Here is a 9,355-nt window from a genome sequence, read left to right on the forward strand (position 1 = left end):
AATAAAACAAGGCCGGATGGCATCAACAACCACCGAAAAGCAAAACTGTGGTGAAGCTGCCAGATTAAAGAGCATCTCCTTACACAGCTCCCACCTGCGGGCACAGAAGCTTTTCAGGCATTACAGCTGAGCATCCCACCAGTGCCAGCATCCACATTTACCTGAAAGGGATTTTTAGCCTTATAAGACTATCTTATAGGTACAACTACATTGGATGTCTTATAGGAAAAACTATATTCATAGAATTTAAGGTTGAAAAATCCAGTTCCACATGGGAAGAGAGAGACGCCTTGACTCATGTCCTTTACACGTGGCAGCGGCCATCGCCAAGGCTCAGTGGGGTCCCTGCACCCCTGTGGTGGGTGCTTGTCCTGGACAGGGACCATCCCCTGAACTCTGCTTCGAAGGACATACAATTTTGGAGGGCTACCAAGAAGCTGGGGTATACATTGGTGGTTTGAATAGTAGCTTTTTGCAACTATTTTTGCTTTTTGCTGGTGTTCCTGGGTGCTGGGAGCCCTCCTGCTGGGTGCTCGGGACCAGCGAGGGTGATGGAGGCTGAGGGCTTCCCCACCTTCCCACCTCGGGCCAGGCAGGAGCGCAGGGAGCCCGGCTCCAAGGACAGCCGCTGCCTGCACGGCGACACCCCTGTGTCCTGCACAAATCTGCATTTTATGCTACAACGGATGAAGAACCGCTGTTCTCACAGCCATCCAACATGAAAATTATTCATTGGGAATTTGCTGGAGTGGGGAAGGGAAAAAGCCACCCAAATCCAGGCAGAACACGCAGAAGCCCAGTCTCTGGTGGAGCCTCCACCACCCAGACAGGACCCCTCTCCCCGACCCCGTTTTCTCCCCGGGATGCCAGCACCCCTCCGCATCCTGCACGCTGGTGGTTTCTAACCAGAGGCCACTGCAAACTAGACTGAGGTCACCAGCTCATTTTATGTTAGACACTAAACAGACATAAGATGATCATTTCAACTTAATTATATAATAATTAAGCCCTCATATTCCTGTCATCTGCAACTGTCAACGGCAGTCTGAGCGGAGCTGCTGCTCCTCTGGAAAAGCCGTCACTCATCGCTGCTAGCTTATGAGAGGTGTCAAAATAGGGGTAATTTTGCCTGCAATGCCAGTTAACGGCTGTAAACAAGCGATCGTGCTTCACTTCAGAGCTCTGCCATGGAGCAGAGGCCACGGGGATGGAGACGTCCCGCTCGCCAGCAGCGTGGGATAACACCCCAGGGCAGCGCAGGCAGCGCGGCAGCCTCGGTCCCCGTCGCAGGGTCCCCACGTCCCAGCCGTGGCACCGGCATCGCACCCCCATCAAGTGAAATCACCCCCTTGCCTTGTGCGAGCAAGCTGTGTAAAACATATGTATTTAAGCATGTCATTAGGAAAAGTTAAATATAAATCGACACGTACTTTTCCCTACAGGATCAGAAAATGAAGGCTGAGGAAGGAAACGTGGCTTCATTTACTGTTCACCCAGAAGAAGATACAATTCCCCGAGGTGCAGCTGAGCATGGCATCCACTCCGGCACATGCGGAGAGCTGGACAGGCTCTGCCGGAGGAGACAGCGAGGGGACCACGTCCTCTCCCAGCTCCTCTGCTCACCAGGCCTGATCCTGCTCCCTCGCTGCATCTGCCGCGGCTGCACCGAACACTCTGTATTGTCCCCCCTCTCCCGGGAGAGCCGACAGCCCCAGGACGTCTAGACATAAACCCAGGCTTTCTCCTTCCCCTTCGGCTGCCTCCCCTCCTGGCCGAGTCACGGAGCTCACCGTTCATACACGCACTACTGTAACTACCATTTTATTATTATTTAATTTTCACAAGCACTGTGTACAGCTTGCAAGGTTTCATTTAGGATTGCTCTGCTGCCTGTCAAAAATGCTGCCACCTTTGCGGTTTCCGAGGGAGTCATTACCATTGCTCCAGCAATACCCCGTTAGCTAACGGGCAGGTGGAAAAGAATATCTCATTCAATGAAAGCAATGATTAATTGTTGCAGGAGAATTATAATGACTTATACGGCGGGTTTCCCTCACCCTTGGCCGGTGCTGCTCCAGCGCAGCAGCGGGCACCCGCCACCCGAGCTTTTCTTTCTCACCCATGGCCCAGCCATGCTTTAACAAATTCCTGATTAATCACCCTGGGAGGCAGCCGTGACTCATTGCCTCCTCCAAACAAGTGCCTTCCTCACCCTGCCTCGCAAGGAGCCCGCTGACCTCTTAGCCCTGCCTGCAGCTGACAGGGCTTTTGGCTGTTCCTTGTCAACACGGTCCGATTTGTTTGGGTGAACCTGGCACGGCACACAGGAAAATAAAAGGCAAAGCGGAGAGAGTCACCGCAGCGTGCTCGGCATGTGGCTCCGTGCTCCCCGGGACGCGCCGAGCAGTGCTAGGGGGGATCTGCAAGCACGGGAGGCAACCTAAAACTGCTGTGAGTAGAGACAGCTTGATGCTGACCTTCATCTTTTATCTGCTCCATCCTCGGAAGGGGTTTGGGGATGGGAGGCTGAAGGAGGGCTGGCTCACGGCACTGCCGAGCCCGGGGCAACCGTGGCTTGATGCCGCTGGAGGTGGAGGCACCGGGATGGAGGTCCCGAGTGCCAGAGATCCTGAGCACCCCTTACAGCTGGGGTTATCGTCACCGTGGGGCTACGTCCGCACAGAGCAGGTCATACTCCACGTGCTGCTGGAGCACGAGCAGCCAACCCTGCCCCGAGCCGTCCCCGTGTCCCCACCGAGCTGAGCCTGCTCCCTGGGTGATGCCACCTGAGGCTGACCCAGACAGCAGCCAGGCATCACCACGGGGGAGAGAGGAGAGATCCCCAAATGCAGAGAGACAGAGAGAAAATGCAAAAGCAAATTGGAGCAAAGAAGCTTAAATCTGCATCACAAGCGCCAATTTTTGCATCCATGTGCTTTTTCAAGGGAAAGCTGGTAACCACGTTATTTTTCCTGGGTTGGACAAGATCGCTGCTCTTTGCAAAGGTGTGTTGGCCCGAAATAGGTGCTCATCTGCCCTTTTTTACCCCTGAGTTTGACTTTCTATTTGTCTTCATAGAGCAATGAAGTGAACAACTGCAAAGGTTCCTTCGCTCCTTGAAAACAATTCACTCCTCTTACACCCGCTCCATGCGCCAAAGTTCTAGAGATCATTGCACAACTCCCCGAGTTCCTAAAACACATCAGTGTGGAGAGGTTAAAGATTTTAAAGCCTGCTGCCACCTATGGATAGAAAGCAGTGAGAACAGGAAACCTCCCGGGGGCACGGCTGGCTGAAATGGGGACTTGAACTCCGAATAAAAACCATTGGTAGTGGGGGGATGCCACCAGCCCTGGGCAAGACCCGAGCTTCCTCCTTCTTCAGACAAAAAGGTGCAGGACACAGAGGGCTGAGGGAGAATATTGGGAAATTTGCTACCCATGATGTGAACACATGTAGTAGAAGAAAGGAAATAAGCCTTTTTTTTGGCTTGCTGGATTAATCTGGTTACGGTGTTTTTATTGACAGACCGTAGCTTGCCCTCCCCTTTGCCTAATTGTTCTGATGTAATTAAATCCTTAAAAAAATTGTACGTATTTGCATTCGGATTGCTAAGGTGATAATTTCTGCACTAAAACTCTACAGAATACCTAAAATGGATGTTTGTGGGGCCACAGGAACTACGGAGCGGCATATTTAACCCCGTTTCCCCCAGCAAGGGTGATCTACAATAAAGAGGACGTGTTATTTGTATAGCATCATACCTAGCAGAGCTTTTAGTTCCTGGAAGAGGCTATTTGGTCCATGGCAGGGTAAGGGGAGAGGTCAGGCAGTATTTTCTGCAGGTGTGGGACAGGAATTCCAGCCACGTACAACCACGCACGGACTGAGACAGCTCCCACCCCGAGAGCATCCCGCCTGTGAGCCCGACCAACCTTTTACCTTACATGGGACAAAGAGGATAGGGAGGATGATGCAGACAAATGACTGGAATCCAATGTTATACGAGATGCTGTCATATATATCATATTTAATGCTCATACACACGGTATTCATCTTTTTTTTTTTGCTCTGGTTATCTGCATGCACGCTCCGAGAGGGGAAAGCTAACTGAAAACAGGCACTGTCTAATCCGCTGGTCTCAGGCATCCCCTGCAACCACTGCATTAATCTTTAGAAAAAGATTTAATATTTTCAACACAGGGTTAAAGATGTCCTATTATTTTATCCCTTTTTGTAATTTCATAGGCTTCGGCTCCTTGAAAAACCTGTTTTTCTTTTATCCTGAGTCATTTCGCATGAAGAAACTATTGTTCTAAACTGTGACTCATCAGTTTGCATCACCGCTTTCCAAACCCCTCAGGGGCACGCGGGCTTCGAAGCAGGCAATGGCAGCCAGCCTTTATTTACCAATAAATAGGCACTTCATCGCTGCATTGACTCATCGCTATTTAAGCCTCATTTTGTTCCTACTTCCCAACTGTGAACCCCGAGCGATCGTTCTGTTTGCTTTTGTAATCGTCTTTTACGAAGAGCGTTCACACGAACCACGTCTTACTGACAGTCTGTCTGCTGTTTAAATACAAATACAAAAACTTGTAAGGAGAGACAAGTATCTAAATGCTAGTGCTGAAATACCTGGAAATATCAAGTTTCCAGAAGCCAGCCTGCCATGAGGCAGAAAACACAACTGCTTGTTACTGAGGCATACCTCATACACTAGAATTCATGGGGGAAAGGAGGCCACCATCCAAATTATCCACCTCATTGAAGCCCTTAGCAGATTGTAACTGTATCTTCTTGAAATCCAAGTCAAAAGGAGCTCTTTTGGAGCTAGACTCCCCTCTGCCACCCAGAGGTACATCACCCCTGCCCAGCAAACCCAGGGCCAGCAGCAGTGTGCGAGGGACGAAAGAATTTCGCATGAGCAAAACCGAGCCTTTAAAGGTGCAAAACGAAAGGCTTGATCCTGCTTTTCTTATGCACCTAGACCTCAGCAATTTTCCTTGTGTACTTCTGCTACTGAATAAGCATCAATAAAACGAAAGAAACTAAGGAGTTTGGATGCATTATTTCTTCTGAATCCCACGGTTGTCAAGACCGAATGATACTCAGCACCGTACCCTAAATATATGATGCTGCACTTTCTTGTGGGACATAAATCACAGCTCAAATCTCCTGCAGCCATAGTGCCGACCGGAGGCAGATGGAGCCGTATTTGCCGAGAGCCCGCTGCAAGCTCGGGCAGCGCGCTGCTCCAGCAAACTCTTGCCATGGTTCAGTTGGGTTGAGATTCGTCTCGAGGGCAGGAGGATTGCACAAGGCACAGAGCAGCCTTAACGCTAACAGTTGTGTCTGAGGCAGAGAAAAGTGCAAGAACATCACTTGAAAACCAGTGGGGAGAACAAAAAGAATGTCCAGACCTATGACTATGATGATTTCTGTTAAGTATCCCAGAAGTGGGTTGCACACCATGATCAGCTTAACATGGGACATAAATTCCTGTCTTCTCTAACAGCAAATAGCTTATTGATGAAATTTTACAGAGTTTAGTTTTTCTTGCCTTCCTACTCTTCTATGCCAATCCTTTCTTTGTTTACCTTTAGAAGGCTAATAGGAAAACCATTTGAAAGTAATCTCTAGTCAAACTTTCTACAGCAGCCACCAACACTTCACTGCTGACAGAGCTGCCCAGCCATGCAATATGGGGCACGACTGTATTTTCCTGGGGGAATGAGCTGAATTTGGGGCTGGGGGGTTTTCTTTGGCTCTTGAGCAGCAGTAACGTGACAGCCTGGGCTCCTGATTGAAACCTCCTCGTCGGGCACAGCTTTCCACCAAGGACCTTTCCTGTACTGTAGAAGGCTTGTGGGGGAAAGCTGCTCCTTCCACTTCACCTAATTTTTTAGCCTTAGCACAAAAAACCACAAGCTTCCCAAAGACCAGGACTGGGAGCAGATTATTCCCTGGGGAGATATAGAAATAGAGACTAAAGGGAGCAGGCGCAGGGTTGCAACGCACGCCCTATAGGCTACGTTACACAGGAGACAGATGAAGGCACATGCTGCTCCAGGAGGTTTGGGGATGTAGTGTGTGGATGGAGGGCCACCATCTGTTTTTGAAAGGACTGTCTGCTCAGGCACTTGCTGCAATGAGGCGGGAGTTCGATTGCCTCTTCTGTGAAATGAGAAAACCAGGAATGAAGTAAATCCCGGATCCCACTGGTCTTTTTTTCCTCCGTGTTTTTGCTCTCCCTCCTTGCACAACTTTTTCACCCAGTCCCCAGGGTAGGCTCTGGTTTTCCTCTCACCTACCAGCACTCATCTGTCTGCACAGGCAGGCAGGCTGCCGCTTGTCCCAACAAGCTCCTGCCCGGTGCAACCCAGCGCACAGCCCGCTCCCTGCCTGCTCACCCCGCTCTGGATCCCAAGGAAGCTGCCTGAGCCTCCGTACAGCGGCGAGCTACACCAAATACGGGTGCCGGCCATGGCAATGCTATCCTAGGGCAGACTGACAGCCGCCCTCGACTATCAGGGGAGGAATTAAGCATCTGGGGGGGGAACATCACTGACCTTTGCACCTGGGATGCAAGGCTCAGCACTGGGGCCTGAGCAGAGGTGCCAGGGATGGTCCCAGGCAGTGCAGGTGGGACACAGCCCCTGGAGAGGAGCAGCAGCAGGGGAGGGCACAGCCGAGGCAGGCTCCAGCAGAAGACTCGGGGCAGGACCAACTCCTTCCCCACCACAGCCTTGTACCCTGCAGATCATCATCGGTACCACTTAATGAGTACAAAAGCAAAGTGTACATGAGCCATTTCTCACACATCTTTTTTTCCTTCTTTTGCAATCTTGAGGCACACTTTTGTAATTTTGCAGAAAGGATCCAAGTCTCAGCCACCCATCTGTTTTAAGAAGAATTTATTTCAACTTTGGACTGTACAAAAGAAAACATGGGGGGTTTTTGTGATTTTTTTTTTAATCTAGACGCTGTCTTCGTGAAGTGCTCTTACGTCCACAAGGTGTGTAAGATATTATTACACAAACTCACAGCACCTTCCCTCTTACCTGGTAACATACTGGATGGTTTCTTTGCTTTATTGCTTGGCCTACTTCCCTTTCAATAAACATCTTCCAGCAGTACGATGTTCTGCAAGAAGTTCCAATTCACTTTGTACTCCCAGAGAGGTGCAAGTCCAACGATAGTCGACCAGGTCAGACAAGGACTTCACCAGCACCATCTCCACGGCGTGTATTTCATAATTTCATGTTTACGGAGCCATAAATAGACTCTGTCCCACAGTCACATGCGTGAGGATCCGTTACACATTCTTTGCTGCAGTCAGACTTGCAGCAGCTCTGTGAACGTCAACTAACCACGGTGACTGTAACTTCTTTGGTTTTCCTCGTTTCTCCGAAAATAATAATGGCAAACAACATGCGTGAATATTTTACTGATTCTCTCTTGCATTCTGCCTGATAACGGCTCTGAAAACACAAGAATTTCTTCTTTGATAGAGGGCCCCGTTACAATTTCTTCCCCAGGATTTTAAACAAAGTGTTGAAGAAAAGCTCTTCCCAAAACAGCCTGGGGAAAAAGAAGTCATATTGTTTTTTAAATCTAGGAGGCAATTCAAATTACAGATTAGAAAACAAAAGGATATTACAGAAATGGTAATAGCAGACGAGAGGCCTTGTGGAGAACTAAAAAAAAAAAAAAAAAGACTATAAATCAGAAAAGTCCTCTTTACAGAGAAATTTTCAGGTACAAACGTCAAATCGACGTAACCTTCTTCTGGGGATGTTCATCGGAGCTCTTCAGATCCAGCCGCCACAAGCAGAGAGCAGTGAGTAGGAACAAGCGGATGGGACGCGTTTTCTAAAAATTGCTCAAGTAAACATCTCATTTTGTAGGAACACCCAAACTTCTTTACACCAATGCTAAAAGTGTCTCAGATGCCAGTAACAAAGCATAAGCTCTAAAAAAAGGCAAGCTATATTATTAGCTCTGCCTCCTCCTGTTCTGCCTAAACGCTGTTTCTCCAGGCAGCGCCCAGAACTCCAGCTGCTCTCCCTACTGTAGCTGCACATCTGAATTTCTCCCACAGCATCTCCTGTAATTATTTATTCATCAGTAAAGCAAAAGCTTTTAATTTTCTGTACTGCAAACTCCTCCTGAATTTTTTAGCCTTTAAAACCTAGTACGAGCAGACTTTCACTAGATGTCCTCTGCAATTTCATGCTAATGCATCTCAGTAACAATATTTTGAGCAGATTTGTTTTAAACCTCTTGTGTATAGATAAGCATATATATATTTACATATTATATATATTGCATACATACACATAACTCTTCTATTCCTTGCTAAGTGGCACATACAGGAGTCTTCCTTTTACAATTCCAATTTATTTGAACGTAAACCAAAATCCTGCTCTAACAAAGCAGGAGAGAAAATGGCATTTGGGCACTAGGGCTGGAGCCAATAGCCTAGGCTGATCTCAAAATCCAGCTCCGAGTGCCAAGAGGCATGAGAGAGCTTAAAATATGGTTTTAAGTTTTGCAGCTCGTGCTTATCTCCGGTCAGAAGTCAAGTGCATTAAACAAGAGGCCTCAGCTTTGTCCTTGGGGAACAGTCAACCAAGGACCAGCAGTTTTCACTGACTTAGCAAAACCCAGCTTAATTGTAGGATACTGGACAGATTTCAAAACAACCTGACAAACACTGGCATTACCATAGCATGCACAGACTGATTGAAATACAGCTCCTATTGCTAGCTAATTTGTCTCTCTCCCCTTTGCTTTCACAAGCACCAGCGTTTCCAAATACCAGCCCCGGGGTCAGCCCACAAACAAGCTGTGGCAGAGCAGCGGTAGGAGCTCTGTTCATAAGTGTTCTCCCTCTTACCTCGCTGGCAAGAGGACATTTTTCAACCCAATTAATTTTTCCCTTCCTCCACTGCACAGCCAGGAACTTAATCAAGTATTTCCTACAGATGGTCGTGTAATCCCTAGGGCAGACCCTGCGCCATGGTCCCCAACGCTGACGCCCTCCCTCTCCAGCCTGCTCGCTGCCTGATTTCCTGTCCCTAGCAAAGCTTTTGGGTTTCAACAAACCTTTTAACAAAGATTTTAACAAACACTAACTTAAAACAAATTCCCACCTTCCTCTCAAGAGCCCCCTTCTCACCGAAAAGCAGCTTCCTTTGCTCAGAAACCCCGTGTGCTACAAAACCTGAACAACTTCAGATCCTCTCGACAGGGTAAGATCAGGTTCCCCTCCTTAGCTCAGCTTCCCCATCTGCACATAGTACTGCAAGTGCCAGTCCGGTCCCTTTCCAGACCCGCAGCTTGTCACGGT

Source organism: Ciconia boyciana, chromosome 9, assembly GCF_034638445.1.
Source record: "Ciconia boyciana chromosome 9, ASM3463844v1, whole genome shotgun sequence".
NCBI classification, from domain to species: Eukaryota; Metazoa; Chordata; class Aves; order Ciconiiformes; family Ciconiidae; genus Ciconia; species Ciconia boyciana.